We start from the raw sequence: 18,164 nt of genomic DNA on the forward strand, positions 1-18,164 counted from the left end.
TATGGATTTCAAATTCAAATTCAGGTTTAATTATCATTCAACCATACATGAATACAGCCTGACGAAACAACATTCCCTTGGGCCAGAGGTGCAAAATATACACAGCACAACTCAACATGAGGCACACAGCACATTCAAGATAGTGAGCACACATACAGCCATGAAAAAAATACATACAGATTATGAAGACACGCAGTCCTCTTTTATTGTCATTTAGTAATGCATGCATTAAGAAATGATATATTTCCTCCGATGTGATATCACAAAACACAGGACAGACCAAGACTGAAAAAAGACTAACAAAACCACATAATTATAACATATAGTTACAACAGTGCAACAATACCATAACTTGATGAAGAAGTCCATGAGCACTGTAAAAGTTCAAAGTCTCTCAAATGTCCCACATCTCACACAGACGGGAGAAGGAAGAAAAACTCTCCCTGCCATACCCGACCACGGTCCGACTCTGAGTCATCCGAAAACTTCGAGCTCTGATCAGCTCTCCGACACCGAGTACTGAGCACCATCTCTATTCGAACATAGAAACATAGAAAATAGATGCAGGAGTAGGCCATTCGGCCCTCGAGCCTGCACTGCCATTCTGTATGATCGTAGCTGATCATCCAACTCAGAACCCTGTACCTGCCTTCTCTCCATACCCCCTGATCGCTTTAGCCACAAGGGCCATATCTAACTCCCTCTTAAATATAGCCAATGAACTGGCCTAAACTGTTTCCTGTGGCAGGGAATTCCACAGATTCACCACTCTCTGTGTGAAGAAGTTTTTCCTCATCTCAGTCCTAAAAGGCTTCCCCTTTATCTTCAAACTGTGACCCCTCGTTCTGGATTTCCCCAACATCGGGAACAATCTTCCTGCATCTAGCCTGTCCAATCCCATTACGATTTTGTACGTTTCAATAAGATCCCCCCTCAATTTTCTAAATTCCAGCGAGTATAAGCCTAGTCGATCCAGTCTTTCATCATATGAAAGTCCTGCCGTCCCAGGAATCAATCTGGTGAACCTTCTTTGTACTCCCTCAATGGCAAGGATGTCTTTCCTCAGATTAGGGGACCAAAACTGCACATAATACTCCAAGTATGGTCTCACCAAGGCCTTGTACAACTGCAGTAGTACCTCCCTGCTCTTATACTCGAATCCTCTTGCTATGAATGCCAGCATACCATTCGCCTTTTTCACTGCCTGCTGTACCTGCATGTCCACTTTCAATGACTGGTGTATAATGACACCCAGGTCTTGTTGCACCTCCCCTTTTCCTAATCGGCCACCATTCAGATAATAATCTGTTTTCCTGTTATTGCCACCAAGGTGGATAACTTCACATTTATCCACATTAAATTGCATCTGCCATGAATTTGCCCACTCACCTAACCTATCCAAGTCACCCTGCGTCCTCTTAGCATCCTCCTCACAGCTAACACTGCCGCCCAGCTTCGTGTCATCCGCAAACTTGGAGATGCTGCATTTAATTCCCTCATCTAAGTCATTAATATATATTGTAAATAACTGGGGTCCCAGCACTGAGCCTTGCGGTACCCCACTAGTCACTGCCTGCCATTCTGAAAAGGTCCCGTTTATTCCCACTCTTTGCTTCCTGTCTGCCAACCAATTCTCTATCCACATCAATACCTTACCCCCAATACCGGGTGCTTTAAGTTTGCACACTAATTTCCTGTGTGGGGCCTTGTCAAAAGCCTTTTGAAAATCCAAGTATACCACATCCACTGGTTCTCCCCTATCCACTCTACTAGTTACATCCTCAAAAAATTCTATGAGATTCGTCAGACATGATTTTCCTTTCACAAATCCATGCTGACTTTGTCCGATGATTTCACTGCTTTCCAAATGTGCTGTTATCACATCTTTGATAACTGACTCTAGCATTTTCCCCACCACCGATGTCAGGCTAACCAGTCTATAATCCCCTGGGTTCTCTCTCCCTCCTTTTTTAAAAAGCGGGGTTACATTAGCCACCCTCCAATCCTCAGGAACTAATCCAGAATCTAAAGAGTTTTGAAAAATTATCACTAATGCATCCACTATTTCTTGGGCTACTTCCTTAAGCACTCTGAGATGCAGACCATCTGGCCCTGTGGATTTATCTGCCTTTAATTCCTTCAATTTACCTAACACCACTTCCCTACTAACATGTATTTCCCTCAGTTCCTCCATCTCACTAGACCCTCTGTCCCCTACTATTTCCAGAAGATTATTTATGTCCTCCTTAGTGAAGACAGAACCAAAGTAGTTATTCAGTTGGTCTGCCATGTCCTTGTTCCCCATGATCAATTCACCTGTTTCTGACTGTAAGGGACCTACATTTGTCTTAACGAATCTTTTTCTTTTCACATATCTGTAAAGTCTTTTACAGTTAGTTTTTATGTTCCCTGCCAGTTTTCTCTCATAATCATTTTTCCCTTTCCTAATTAAGCCCTTTGTCCTCCTCTGCTGGACTCTGAATTTCTCCCAGGCCTCAGGTGAGCCGCTTTTTCTGGCTAATTTGTATGTTTTTTCTTTGGAATTGATACTATCCCTAATTTCCCTTGTCAGTCACGGGTGCACTACCTTTCCTGGTTTATTCTTTTGCCAAACTGGGATGAACAATTGTTGTAGTTCATCCATGCGATCTTTAAATGTTTGCCATTGCATATCCACTGTCAACCCTTTAAGTATCATTTGCCAGTCTATCTTAGCTAATTCACATCTCATACCTTCAAAGTTACCCTTCTTTAAGTTCAGAACCGTTGTTTCTGAATTCACTATGTCACTCTCCATCTTAATGAAGAATTCCACCATATTATGGTCACTCTTACCCAATGGGCCTCTCACGACGAGATTGCTAATTAACCCTTCCTCATTGCTCAATACCCAGTCTAGAATGGCCTGCTCTCTAGTTGGTTCCTCGACATGTTGGTTCGAAAAACTGTCCCGCATACATTCCAAGAAATCCTCTTCCTCACATCCTTACCAGTTTGGTTCACCCAATCTATATGTAGCTTGAAGTCACCCATTATAACTGCTGTTCCTTTATTGCACGCATTTCTAATTTCCTGTTTAATGCCATCCCCAACCTCACTACTACTGTCAGGTGGCCTGTACATAACTCCCACCAGCGTTTTCTGCCCCTTAGTGTTATGCAGCTCGACCCATATTGATTCCACATCCTCCCGGCTAATGTCCTTCCTTTCTATTGCGTTAATCTCCTCTCTAACCAGCAATGCTACCCCACCTCCTTTTCTTTCATGTCTTCCCTCCCGAATATTGAATATCCCTGAATGTTGAGCTCCCATCCTTGGTCACCCTGGAGCCATGTCTCCGTGATCTCAACTATATCATATTCATTAATAACAATCTGCACTTTTAATTCATCCACCTTGTTACGAATGTTCCTTGCATTGACAGACAAAGCCTTCAGGCTTGCTTATACAATTATGTTGAAAAGTGGCCCTTTTTGATTTTTGCCCTGGATTTGCTGGCCTGCCGCTTTTACTTTTCACCTTACTACTTTTTGCTTCTACCCTCATTTTACACCCCTCTGTTTCTCTGCACTTGTTCCCATCCCCCTGTTGTGAACTAACCTCCTCTCTCCCAAACAACAGGAATTCTGCAGATGCTGGAAATTCAAGCAACACGCATAAAAGTTGCTGGTGAACGCAGCAGGCCAGGCAGCATTTCTAGGAAGAGGTGCAGTCGACGTTTCAGACCGAGACCCTTCGTCAGGACTAATTCGCTCCTCTCTCCCGGTCTCTTTAATTTGATTCCCACCCCCCAACCATTCTAGTTTAAAGTCACCTCAGTAGCCCTTGCAAATCTCCCCGCCAGGATATTGGTCCCCCTAGGATTCAAGTGTAACCCGTCCTTTTTGTACAGGTCACACCTGCGCCAAAAGAGGTCCCAATGACCCAAAAACTTAAATCCCTGCCTCCTGCTCCAATCCCTCAGCCACGCATTTATCCTCCACCTCATTGCATTCCTACTCTCACTGTCGCGTAGCACAGGCAGTAATCTTGAGATTACTACCTTTGCAGTCCTTTTCCTCAACTCGCTTCCTAACTCCCTATATTCTCCTTTCAGGACCTCTCCCCTTTTCCTACCTATGTCATTGGTACCTATATGTACCACAACCTGTGGCTCCTCACCCTCCCACTTCAGGATCTCTTGGACGCGATCAGAAATATCCCGGACCCTGGCACCAGGGAGGCAAACTACCATCCGGGTCTCCGGACTGCGTCCACAGAATCGCCTATCTGACCTTACTATCAAGTCCCCTATTACTACTGCCCTCATCTTCCCTTCCCTACCCTTCTGAGCTACAGGGCCGGACTCTGTGCCAGAGGCACGACCACTGTCACTTCCCCCAGGTAAGCTGTTCTCTCCCCCGCCCCCAACAGTACTCCAACAGGAGTACCTATTGTCAAGGGGCACAGACACTGTGGTACTCTCTATTACCTGACTCTTCCTCTTCCCCCTCCTAGCTGTGACCCACTTGTCTGCCTCCCGTGGCACCGGTGTGACCACCTGCCTGTAATTCCTCTCTATCAACTCCTCACTCTCCCTGACAAGACGAAAGTCATCGAGCTGCAGCTCCAGTTCTTTAACACGGTCTCCTAGGAGCTGCATCTTGGCGCACCTGGCGCGGATGTGGACGTGCGGGAGGCCTGGAGACTCCAGGACCTCCCACATCTGGCTCCGAGAACAACAAGCTGCTCTATAATACACTCATACTTCCCCTCTCCTCAAATAACAACAAAAAATGAATACCAAACCCTCGTTGCCTCACCCGTTTCCGCCTAAGCCCGTTGAGCTGAAGCCCTTAAGCCTTCACTCTGCTCCCGGCTCACTCCACAGCCCGCAAACTATGCTGCCCGCTGTATAAGGCTCTGTTCCTTTTAAATCTTCCGCGCTTCACTGCCTGACGTCACACGCCTGCGCAGTCCCGCCTCTCTGAACGCCGATGGAAGAAAAACCGAAAAATTCAAAAATTGCTTGCTCCGCATGTGTTTAGATAGGCACATGGATGATGGAAAAATGGAGGGATATGTGGAAAAATGGGGAGATATGTGGAAGGAAAGGGTTAGATTGATTTTAAACGATTCGACCTCCATCTCGGTCGCCAACAGCAGGCAAAGCCGGGATTTTGAGGCCTTCCCTCCAAAAGATTCCCGACTGCGCAGTAATGACAGCAGTGAATGAGCGTTTCAGAAATTTTTCCAGATGTTCCTCTGTGCTTTCACGTCCGTCTCCATCAAATCAGAATTGTCCACGGCCCCTATTTAACGGAGATGATATAATTTTTCACTGGAGGGCTGCGTACACGCGGTGCGCTGCACTCTCTACTCCCAAGTCTCCGAGTGATATGCCTCACAAATTGATGGTGTAGTTCCCAGCAGTCTGCATACAAACACACATGCAATCCAGCCTCTCATTCCACTGATCAAACACTGGAGAGCAGCACCAATGGGAGTAGCCAGACCCCAACCGAGCACAGACACCACATTCCACCGCCTCTGGTGTCTCCTGTCCTGCACTGCAGCTTGAGCGCTACTCTTCGCTACAACTGAGGCCCCTGCCATCTGTCGCACCACCAAACAAGGGAAACAGGCCACGGCATCTTTCATTATCAATGTCCAACAGGGCCTTGCAATTGCAAGACAAAACATCTAAGACAATCACCTGAGGTTACACTGCATTTTGCCTTCATGCACCAATTCTGATGCCTTCCTGTAACAGACAGCATCACGGTCTGCACCAAGTCCAGCTCCTCCGCCAACAAGCAGCTTACTGATGGGGTAGACCTGCAGTACCTGAAGTTCTGGGAATCCAGCTTTGTCTTGGGATCATAAAAAGTGTTTTTAAAGAGACAAAAACACTTTTGGTTGGCCCCCAAGAGGCTCTTGCGTCTGAGTGTGCCACCATCTTACTGGAAATTTCCAATCAAGTTGTAGTTGTCTCAGCCAATCAGAGTCCCACTATGCTGCCCTCCTTTTTTTGTTTGACACATCAAAGCCCAATGTGGCTCTGACTTCTCACCTTTTTTCCCAGTCCTGATGAAGGGTTTTGATCCAAAACATCAACTGTTTACTCTTTTCCATTGATGCTGCATGGCCTGCTGAGTTCATCTAGCATTTTGTTTGTTGTGTGGCTTGTTGGTTGTTGTATTTCACTGTTATTAAGGTCATTCCCACAGTTCTGAGTTGGGTATCTGCAGGCTTAAGTTCAATATCTTTGAAATGCTGTTCATACTCTTTGTGGCATGACTGAAATAGCCTAACCAGTGTCCAATTCAATTTGAGTTAACTTGACATTCACTTCTGGCATAAGCCATATTGCTTCCATTGTTTTAACATTGTAAATCTCAAGTCTACTTAGTCTTGCTTCACTCTCATCGGCATCAGATTTTTCATCAACAACACGCAGATTAGTGCTCTTTCTGAAACTGCAACTTGATTTTTTTTTTAGCTTTTTCTCTTCCCTTTGCAGTCCATTTGTTTTTGTCTGCCTGACATACTCTTTGAGTATGTCCTACTTTGTTGCATTTATTTGTAGTTTCACCTTTAAATCTGCTTTGAAGGAAGACCAAAGATAGCATATCATTTACATGGTGATAGAAATATCAATTTACAAAAGGATCTGGGTATTCTTCCCTATGCTATTTACTGAATACACCTGTGCAGGTGTAACAGGCATTTAGGAAGGCAAATAATATGTAAACCTTCTTTGCAAGTGTTCTGAGTACAGGCACAAGGATATCCTGCCACAATTGGTGAGATCAGTTATTCACTGTACATCATTTTAGTTTCCAGTATAACAAGGGTATGCTAGACTGATTCCTGGAATGGTCTGTGCTGTATTAAGAAATTGGGTCGATTTGGCCTGTATTCACCAGAGTTGAATAGAATGGATATTGTGGCAATTCAAAACCTCCTAATGAGACTTGATAGGTTGGATGTAGGGACGTTGCTTTCCGTGGAAGAGGGTGCAGAGCCAGGGATCATGGTCCTGGTTTACGGGGTAAGAGACTTGAGGCTGAATATTGTAAGGCAGGGGTCCCCAACCTTTTTTGCACCGCGGACCCGTTTAATATTGACAATATTCTTGCGGACCGGCCGACCAGGAGGGGATAGTGTTCAAGTAGGGTTAAACTCACCTCAACATGTCTTTTACAGTTAAGGTTGCCAACTTTCTCACTCCCAAATAAGGGACAAAAGTAGCAGTCAAATCCCGGGACACTTTACCCCTGGAAAGACCACCATGACCATGAAGCCTTGTGTGGGCACCTGTGTGCGCATGCGTAACATGTGCATGCGCGTACGTGCCGATTTTTTCCCCATAAATCAGTTTTGGCTTAATCTTCCCGAGTATACTGTACATACATTATTTCTACTTTATATATGCTGTGTATTTATCATATCATTCCTGCGTTTACTATATGTTAATGTTATTTTAGGTTTTATGTGTTATTTGGTATGATTTGGTAGATTATTTTTTGGGTCTGGGAACGCTAAAAAATTTTTCCCATATAAATTAATGGTAATTGCTTCTTCGCTTCATGCCACTTCGGCACGAAAGGTTTCATAAGAACGCTGTACCTTAGCGGGGGAATACAGGACAAGGGCGATCCCGTATGGGACAAATGAATTTAGCCCAATATACGGGATGACCCGGCTAGTACGGGACAGTTGGAAACCCTATGTTCAAGTTCAACAGTGCGTGACAGGGAATGAGGAAAGGTGCAGCTGACTCATATCGTTTCCTTGCGGCCCGGTAGCACATGCTTTGCGGCTCGGTACTGGTCCGCGGCCTTGGTGGTTGGGGACCGCTGCTGTAAGGAGAAAGATGATAAACGTAAGGTATTTATCTAGGATTATAGGAAGAGTGAAAATGATCAAGCATGATTCGGTGATGGGCTCAGAGAGTAGAATTATCAACTTCTCCAATTTTTGTTTTTTTTCCTAAGATTGTGAAAATCCTCCAAGAAACCCAAACTGTGCTTTGTTCCTTCATATTGTAGTTTTCAGAACAAAGCATAGCCAAAACGCCAAGGCTGCACAACAAATGTGAACATCAATAATAGCCTATCTTGGACCAACCACAAAGATGCCACAGCCAAGAGTGCTTTCCAGCAGCTCTACTTCCTCAGGAGCTGAACAAATTTAGCATATTCTCTTTGACCTTCATAAGTTTTATTGATGCGTCATTGGAAGCGTCGTGTCTGGATGCATTATGGCTTGGTATAGCAACTGCTCCACCTGTGACTGCAAGAAACTGTAGAGAGTTGTGGACACAGCACAGCACATCGCAGAAATCTGTCTCCCCTCCAGGAACTCCGTCTATACTTTTTGCTGCTTCAATAATTAAATACCCCACCCATCCTGAACATTCACTCTTCTTCTCCTTCCTATCAGGCAGAAGATACAAATGCCTGAAAACATGTACCACTGATGTTATAAGACTACTGAACTTACTCTGAGTATGATAAGGACTAGTTACAGGTACAGATAACAGTAATTCACTAATTTACAAAAGCTTGTCCTTGCTAATGAAGTAGTCATCATATGAATAAATGCATTTATTTTTAAAAAGCCGTACATTTTTCTCCCTACCTTACCAACTGGTATTGGGCCTTTGAAGAGGGTGGTGAGGCTTAATCTAAATAGGAAGCATATATTTACACTTCTCAACGGGTTTAGCATTCAACAGCCAGAAAACTGATGGGTTTCAAAGCCTGTTAAAAAGATGTAGGTTAGTAGGTGATACGGTTGGGCGTTGAATGGTGGTCCACATCATCTGGGTGAGAATCCTGCTAACCTTTAAGAGTAAGCCATCTAGCCTTTTGAGTCTCTTCTGACATTCACCAAGATCATGGCTTCATCTGAATGCCATTTTCCTGTATGCTTCCTAATTCTTTCATTGTCTGTGAAGTTCAAGGATTCCAGATTGTATATTGTATATATTCGCTGGTATTAAATAGAACTATTGAACTATTGTATATAGGCAGTACAGGCCAATCAGTAAATGTCTTTACATTCACTGCATCATCAAATTAATGCATTCTATTCACAATGCAAAGTTCAGAGTGGATTTTATTATCAAAGTACATATATGTCACCATATACGACTCTTGAGATTCATTTTCTTGTGGGCATACTCAGCAAACCTATAGAATAATAACTATAACATGATCAATGGAAGATCAACCAGAGTGCAGAAGATGACAATCTGTGCAAATGCAAATATAAATAAATAGCAATAAATAACAAGAACATGATATAATGAGATAAGGATTCCTTAAAGTGAGAGTTTTGGTTGTAGAAACATTTCAACAAAAGGGCAAGTGAGTATAGTTATCCACTTTTATTCAAGAGGCTGATGGTTGAGGGGTGGTAACTGTTCTTTAACCTGGTGGTGCAAGTAGTGAGGCCCTTGTACGTTCTACTTGATGGAAGCAGCGAGAAGAGAGCATGGCCTGCGTGATGGGGATCTCTAATGATAGATGCTGCTTTCCTATGACAGCACTTCATGTAGATATGCTCAGTTGTTGGAAGGGCTTCATCTGTGATGTACTGGGTCGAAGGCAATACCTTTTGTAGGATTTTCTGTTCAAAGGCATTGGGGTTTCCGTACCAGGCTGTGATGCAGCCAGTCAATATACTTTCCACCCTCTACACATCTATAGAAGTTTGTCAGAGTTTAGATGTCATGCTGAATCTCTGCAGATTCCTTAGGAAACAGAGGCACTTCTGTACTTCCTTTTCGATTGCACTTAAGTGCTGGCTCCATGACAGGCCCTCCGAAATAGTAACACCTGGAATTTAAAGTTGCTAACCCTTTCCACCTCTGATCCTCCAAAAAGGACTGGCTCATGTACCTGTGGTTTCCTTCTTCTGACGTCTATAACCAGCTCCTTGGTCTTGCTGGCATTGAATGAGAGGCTGTTGTAATGACACCACTCAGCCAAATATTCAATCTCCCACCTGTATGCTGATTTATCACCACCTTTGATTTAGCCCTCAGAAGTAGTGTCGTTAGTAAACTTGAATATGGCATTGGAGCTGTGCTTAGCCACACAGTCGTGTGGTGTAAAGTGAGTAAAGCAGGGGGCTAAGCACACAGCCCTATGGTGCACTTGTGTTGATGGAAATCATGGAGGAGATGTTATTGTCAATCCGAACTGACTGGAGTCTATAAGGGAATCCAGGATCCAATTGCACAAGGAGGTATTGAGGCCACAGTCTTGGAGCTGATTGATTATCTTTGAGGAGATGATGGTATTGAATGATGAGCTGTAGTTGATGAAGAGCATCCTGATGTATGCATCTTTGCTGTCCAGATGTTCCAGGGTTGAGTGAAGAGCCAGTGAGATGGTATCTGCTGTGGACCTGTTGCTCGAGTAAGGCAAATTGGAGCAGCTCCAAGTCACCTCTCAGGCAGGAGCTGATATGCTTCATCAGCAACCTCTCAAAACATTTCATCACTGTGGATGTAAGTGCAAATGGGCAATAGTCATTGAGGCAGGTCATCATGCTTTTCTTGGGCACCGGTAGAATTGAAGCCTGCTTGAAGCAGGTGGGTACCACACACTGCAGAAGTGAGAGGTTAAAGATCAGTGAACACACAAGCGAGTTGGTCAGCACAGGTCTTCAGTTTGTGGCCAGGTACCCTGCCTGGTCCGGAAGCCTTCCATGGATTCACCCTCCTAAAAGCAGCCTGGAGCTTTGAAGATGGAGATCATAGGATCATCAAAGCCACTTGTAAGTCCTGTTTATAAATAAACGTAAGGAGTGTTAGAGAGACTGTTATTCAGAGGCCAGCCACTCCACCACCTCCTCCCCCCCCCCCCACCGTATTCCAAGCTGGCAGGAAATTGTGGTCCTTCCCCATAAAGTCTTTGCAGTGGCTTCAGTGCGTCTTTCAGCACATACTCCTGCAGCCTACCCTGTGCTAATTAGAAGCATTTACTTACAGATATCTTGTTGCACCAGAAGACTAATAAGTTCCTTGCTGCTGGAAAATCAACTGTGTTCCTGTAAACACCAGTAGAACCCTCTGTTGTACAATTACTTAGGACAAACCTGACCAGGGATTCGTTTTCCAGATTGTTATTGGCAGCATACATTGAGAGTAAAACTCCCAACAGTGCAGGAAGGATCAGTCAGGCAAGCACGGTCTTGGTGCTTGTTCTATTTGATCATCCTTACAAAGCAAACCTACCATCCCAGGAATATAGTGTACTAAATTTTCATTGCATTTCCTCAATACCACTATACTTAATAGAGAAGGAGCAAACAGTCCACAACAAATCACAACCATAATCTGTCCCTTAGTGCTGGGAGGTAATGCCAAACCTACCACTTCCATTAATTAAATAAACAATGGTAATCACAATCATTTACACCTCTTTCATCAGTGACCTTTTCAAGAATTTATTTTTGCTATCCAGTGCCCCTGGTGTGACCAGAGTTTATTATTCGTTAACGTGGATTGAGCCACTTTCTTCAAGGTTGTTGGCTAGGGAGTTCTAAGATTTATACCTAGCAAAGAAGGAATGGCTGTAACTTCACTGGTCAGGATGTTGTGTGATATGGAGAGGACATACAGATGGTGGTGCCATTCTCATGAACTTGCTGTCTATCCTCCTATGTTGAGGTATTCCAGGTGCAGTCTCAATATCTATGTTAGTAAGAGATCTTTATTCGTGTGCTCAAATTCTCTTTTAGTAAAGGCTGACATACCATTTGTCTTCCTAATTGCTTGATGCAGCAGCACGTGTACAAGGATATGCAGATTCCTCAAACTGTCAGTATTGTGCACAGAAGTGGAACATCTCATATTTTTCCACATATTCTATCTGCTATGTTGTAGCTCATTGACTTGTCTATGTCCCCCTAGGGCCTCTTACACCCTCCCCCACCCCCCGCTCTCAATTCTATTTAGTTGGGTCTCATCAGCTAACTTGGAAATATAACCAACACACACAAAATGCTGGTGGAACGCAGCAGGCCAGAGAGCATTATAGGAAGAGGTACAGGCGACATTTTGGGTCGAGACCCTCTGTCAGGACTAACTAATGCTTCTTTCAGTTAGTCCTGACGAAGGGTTTCGGCCCGAAACATCGCCTGTACCTCTTCCTATAGATGCTGCCTGGCCTGCTGCGCTCCACCAGCATTTTGTGTGTGTTGCTTGAATTTCCAGCATCTGCAGATTTCCTCATGTTTGCGTTTGGAAATATAATGTTTGGTTCCCATCAACCAAATAGTTGGAGCCTGTGCACTGATCATTATTGTATCCTACGTCAGTCTGCCAACATGAAAAAGATCCATTTATTCCCACTCTTGTTTTTTTTATCCAGTAATTAATTTTCAGTCCCTTCCAGTATGTTACCCCCAGTTGCACATGAAACCTGAAAATTTAAGTACACCACATATACTAGTTCCCCATTAGTGTTCCTCCAGTCACACTCTCAAAGAACTCCATAGACTAATCAAACTTGATTTCCCTTTCTTAAATTTAATCTTGATATTTTCTAGGTGGTCTGTTATTATATTTTTATATAAATTTCACATTTTATGTAGTACTATGTCAATATGTCGGTAGTTGTTTTCACTCCCTTAAATAGTGGGCTCATCCTTGCTACTTTCCAAACCGCAGGAAGCATTCCAAAGCCTCTAGAATTTTGAAAGATGACTTCTCTATAAGCCATCTTTATCAAGACAATATTTAATTTCGCCACTTTTCTTTATTCTGTGTTAGAAATTTGCCTATTTGTAAGAGTCAAATGTTGACCTTTGAGTTTTTTCCCTTTTTATATATCAGAAGCCATCATCCATTTTTGTCCTTCTCACCAATTTACTCTCGTTCTATCTTCCTCCTTTATCGATATTGTAGTCCTAAAATGCTTTCTGTCCTCGTGCTTCCTTTAACATTATATGCATCATTTGAGTTAATTCAAACTTTTGAGTCAGTACAAACTTTAGTTACTTCTGTCAGCCTCAGACCAATCAAATGCTGTGCTTTTTTGTGCCTTAGGATTTTTTTTTTGCAAATTGTGTTATTTCTTAAATGCCAATAATTTGTTAATTCCTTATATGGTAATTCTTTACAATTTTTCAATCAGCTGTGCCCAAGTTGCCCTGTATATCTTCGTAGTTCAGAAGCCAGATCCTCGCTTTGATTTGAAGTTCATTAGTTTAATTCAGTGTAAAATTCTAACATATTATGACAGATCTTCCCCAGATGTCAGTTTATAATAAACACAGATTCAATGGAACAAAAGTAAAATTTAAATATTGTTTTGAAACAATCTTACGGGGAAAAAAAGAAAAAGAATAAAATATGAAAGATGTGCTAGTTACCTGTTCCTGCAATAAGACAATTTTTTAGAAAACACTCAGAGGTAAAGTATTAGCAGTGACCCAGACTATTCAGAAAACAATATACAATATATCTTATGTTCAAAACAGGTTGTTCTTTAAAATTTCCTCTAGAGGGAAATGTTTCCCACTCTCCCAAGTGGAGAGGCTGAATTTATTTTCTCCCTTTCCTCTAACAGCTTCAGCTTTATCACTGTTCATTTATATGTGCCGGCAGAAAGCAAGTAAAATCTGGCCAGGGCTGGGATGGTAATGCAGCAGCTATTTATTTTCGTACTCATTGGTTCTATACTTGTGTTTTGCACTGTGATTACATACATAGCCACCAGTACAGTAGCTGTCCATAGAGTCATAAAGCACTACAACACCGAAACAAGTCCTTCAGCGCATCAAGTCAGTTCTGAACTATTTTTCTGCCTATTCCCATCAACCCGCACAAAGACTATCGTCCTCTATACCCTCTTGTCCATGCACTTATTCAATACAAAATTGAATCTGCATCCACCACTTCTGCTGGCAGCTTGTTCCACAGTTGAATCACCCTCTGAGTGAAGCAGTTGATGCTCAGCTTCCCCTTAAATATTTCACATTTCATCTTTAACCTATGACCTACAACTTGAGTGGAAATAGTCTGCTTGCATTTACCCTACTGTACCCCTCATAGAGTTGTATACTTCTATCAAATCTCCTCTCATTCTCCTACGCTCCAGGGAATAATGTCCTAACCTATTCAACCTTTCCTTACAAATCAGGTTTCAAGACCCAGCAACATCCTTATAAATTTTCTCTTGTGTTCTTTCAATCTTATTGATATCTTTCCTATAGATAGGTGACTAGAACTTCACATAATGCTCCAAATTCACACAACATAACATCCCAATTCCGATATTTGGTACTCTGCTTTATGAAGGCCAATGTAGCTAAGCTCTCTTTGTGACCCTACCTACTTGTGACACAATTTTCAAGGAAATACGGACTTCTATCACCACATACCTGTATATCAGTGTTATATCATGATTGGTCTATCAACACATGTGCAACGTTCAAGACTAGAGTTGAATATGAAGCTATATTTGGACTCTGGCTCAGATGGTAGCAGTGTGCCTCTGGCTTCTCACCTGCTAAGCTGGGCCCTGCTGCAGCTTCCATAGTGGTCTTTCTGGTCACTATGTGACACAGAGAGATTCAGCATGGACAATGGTAATGTAATTGGCTATAACTTTTAAGGAATTGTGGCTTTCCTGGGGATCCCTCAGGAAGTTTTCCTAACAGATACAGGAACTCCTGAAACGTAACTAAACAGACAGCACAGTTAGGAAAGGGGAGACATTTCACTGAAGAGATTTGTTATCTACTCAATGATTAAAGTTGTCTACTACAGCCAGAGCCCTTGCTGAAGTACAAACAGGTTCCCCTTAATGTAATTCATTATGAAATACAGGGATGCAGCATATACAATTATATATGGTTATCTGGCATAATGGAAGAAGGTCTTTTCCTTGGTATTTGTAAAATATTCACATTTTAAAGTTCCTTCCTTTCATTGTTTTCTTTTTTCAGAAAATATTTCCTACAGTTCAGAAATCAAAGCAAAATCAGTCACCTGTAAAGCATTTATTGGGTTATGTGAAGAAAGGTCATCAGCCTGAAATGCTAATTCAATTAGTTTAATTATTGAGTAGTTGATCTTTATTTACTGTTTTTAAGAAAGTGTCTATGGTGTACTTTCTTAACTAGATTGAATACATTCAAAGGTATCTGCAATGTTTAGTTTGTTGGCTAACACGCGGATTCTTGGATGTGAATATCCACTTTTACAACAGCAGTCAAGTCACATTTTATCTTTAAGTTGTTCACCACGTTGGTGATCTGGCACCATCTATATCCCTTGGTAGTGCTGGCTGTATGCCTTTCTGCAGCATGTTTACAACATGCTGATGGCTTTGATTGTGTATATGAGTCTGACTTTGTTCTTATGGCTGGGTCTGAGTCGTAGGTGTCCCTCTTGTAAATCATTACTCATTGTCTTGCATTATCATAAGAGCTGACTTGCCATATAAAAGAATGGGAGCCTGGGAAAGAATATCACCAACTCCCAAATTATTCATTATCACATATTGAAAGGATATTGCATATCAGAAAAAAATGTAAGTTACTTCTCTTTCTTACTGCTTGGAGTACAGTGAGCTGGACTGTTTGTGGCTATTCCTTTTAAGATTTTTGATTTCAGCTACTGCCTGCTCTACTTGACTTTCCTCATTGAGTTTTGCTAACGCGGTTTCCATAACAGTTGCCAACTTGATACTAATCTTAAGTCAATGCTGCACTGTTCATATACCATTTCTATAGGTCTGTTGAACCAGAGTGGAACTGATCCAGACATTCCAGAAACAGCCTGAAGGAAGTGATTTGAGGAACTAAACTGAAATAAATGCTATGGTCAACATAAACACCAAGATGTGGGAAATCTTGAGCAACATACACAAAATGCTGGAGGAACTCAGCAAGTCAGGCAGCATCTGATGGCAGTAGTTTTCTGATGAACCGCCTCTGCCCAAACTATCGACTATTTATTCCCCTGCATAGATGCTACCTGTTTGCTGAGTTCTTCCAACATTTTGTGTCTGTTACATATGTGTTTGTTTTTCTAGTTTACCTGATTTGAATTAGATCAAAGTACTATAATACCTGTGTTGTATTCAGTGTTAACAGATTACATACAGTGCATGAACCTTTGTGTCAAATTGCTTAAGTATGTCATGTACCAGTAAGTAGAACTGGTTCTGGAAGTGGGGGGAGGGTTTATTCTTTCACAGACATCATAACTTTTCAATGTTATGTATCAGATACATTTGTTACAAACCCATTATCCTGACTATCTGCCTTGGACGGCAGACTCAGGTCACTAGTGCAGTTCTCCTTTAAGAAAACGGAAATGGAGATGCTGTGCCAATCTACAAGTTCGATCGAAATGCAGAGACCTTAGCATTCCACTCCTGACTATCCTGCTGGTGAATGTACAGTCACTGGAAAATAAAATTGAAGACCTCAAGGCAAGATTGCTGTACCAGAGTGACAACAGGGACTGCTGTGTACTGTACTTCACAGAAACATGGCTATCCCTCGCCATTTCAGATGCAGTATTAGAACTCAATAGCTTCGTCATTCTCTGCTAAGACAGGACAGATCAGTCTTTTAAAGGTAGAGGAGGTGGAGTATGCTTTTTGACTAACTCATCGTGGTGCACAAATTTGGCAGTTCTGTCTCAGTCCTGCTCACCTGATCTAGAATGTCTAGCTATCAAAGTCATCCACTTTATCTGCTGAGGATGTTTTCTGCCGTTATCCTGGTAGCACTGTACATTCCATCTCAGGCCAACGTCAGGCAGGCACTGGAGGAGCTAAACAATGTAATCAGTAGGCATGAAACTGCCTTCCTTATCATTGTGGGGAACTTCAACCAGGCCAGCTTCAAGAAATCTCTGAACAACTACCACCAACATATTATCTGTGGAACCAGAGGAGCCAACACACTTGACCACTATTATACCACCATCAAGAAAGCTTACTGTGCTATCCCATGCCCACACTTCGAAAAGACTGCAGCACCAGTGGTGAGGACAAAGAAGATATGGTCAAATGAAATGGAGGAGTGCTTACAGAACTGCTTTGAGTTGATAGACTGGACAATATTCAGGGATTTATATTTGAATCTGCATAAATATGCCACAGTTGTCACTGACTTCATCAAAGCCTATGTGGATGAGTACGTGCCTTTGAGAATATACTGGACATAACCAAACCAAACCAAAAGCCATAGGTGAGCCAAGAGATTCACAGTCTACACATGGTATTCTGTGGCATTCAAGACTGGTGATCCAGAACTGTCCAAGTCCAGGTACAACCTATGGAAGTCTATTTTAAGGGCGAGAAAACAATTCCAATTGAGATTAGAGATGCAATCAGTGGCATGTCAGCTTTGGCAGTGTTCCTACAAAGCAAAACCTAATATGAATGTCTGTGATGCTTTATTCTCAGATGAGCTCAGTGCTTTTATGTAGGCTTTGAAAGGGAGAATAAAACTACATCTGTGCTAATCCCTGTAGTATCTGGTGACCCTGTGATCTTTGTCTCGGAAGCCAACATCAGAACATCTTTCAAGACAGTGAGCCCTCACAAGGCATCAGGCCTTGATGGTGTAGCCGGCAGGTCACTGAAAATTGTCCCAACCAACTGGTGGGAGTGTTCAAGGACATCTTCAATATTTCACTGCCAGTTGGAAGCTTCAACCTGCCTAAAAGGGCGATAATCATACTAGTGTCCCAGAAGAGCAAGGTGAGCTGCCTCAACAATTATTGCCCAGTGGCACTCACATGTACTGTGAAATGCTTTGAGAGGTTGGCCAGAATCAACTCCTGCCTAAGCAAGGACCTGGACCTGTAAAATTTACGCATATCCACAATAGATTTACAGCAGATGCGATCTCTCTGGCTCTTCGCTTGGCATTGGATCACCTGTTGTTTACTGACTAAAGCTCAGTGTTCAAACAATCATACCCTAAATTCTAATTAACAAGCTCCAAAACCTGGGTCCTTTAACCTGTCTCTGTAACTGAATCCTTAACTTTCTCACTGGGAGACCACAGTCTGTGCAAAATAACATCTCCTCCTTGCTGATAGTCAACACTGGTACACCTCAAAGATGTGTGCTTAGCCCACTGCTCTTTTTTCTCGACAGCCATGACTGTGTAGCTAGGCACAGCTCAAGTACTAT

General features: G+C 42.6%; 1 protein-coding gene across 3 annotated transcripts in view; it reads left to right on the top strand.

Annotated features, from left to right (window-relative positions):
• slc12a1 (solute carrier family 12 member 1) overlaps positions 1 to 18,164 on the top strand; it is a 163,576-nt gene that overhangs the window by 113,743 nt on the left and 31,669 nt on the right. The gene's annotated exons all lie outside the window — the stretch shown is intronic.

This window comes from Mobula hypostoma, chromosome 18 (genome assembly GCF_963921235.1).
Source record: "Mobula hypostoma chromosome 18, sMobHyp1.1, whole genome shotgun sequence".
NCBI lineage: Eukaryota > Metazoa > Chordata > Chondrichthyes > Myliobatiformes > Myliobatidae > Mobula > Mobula hypostoma.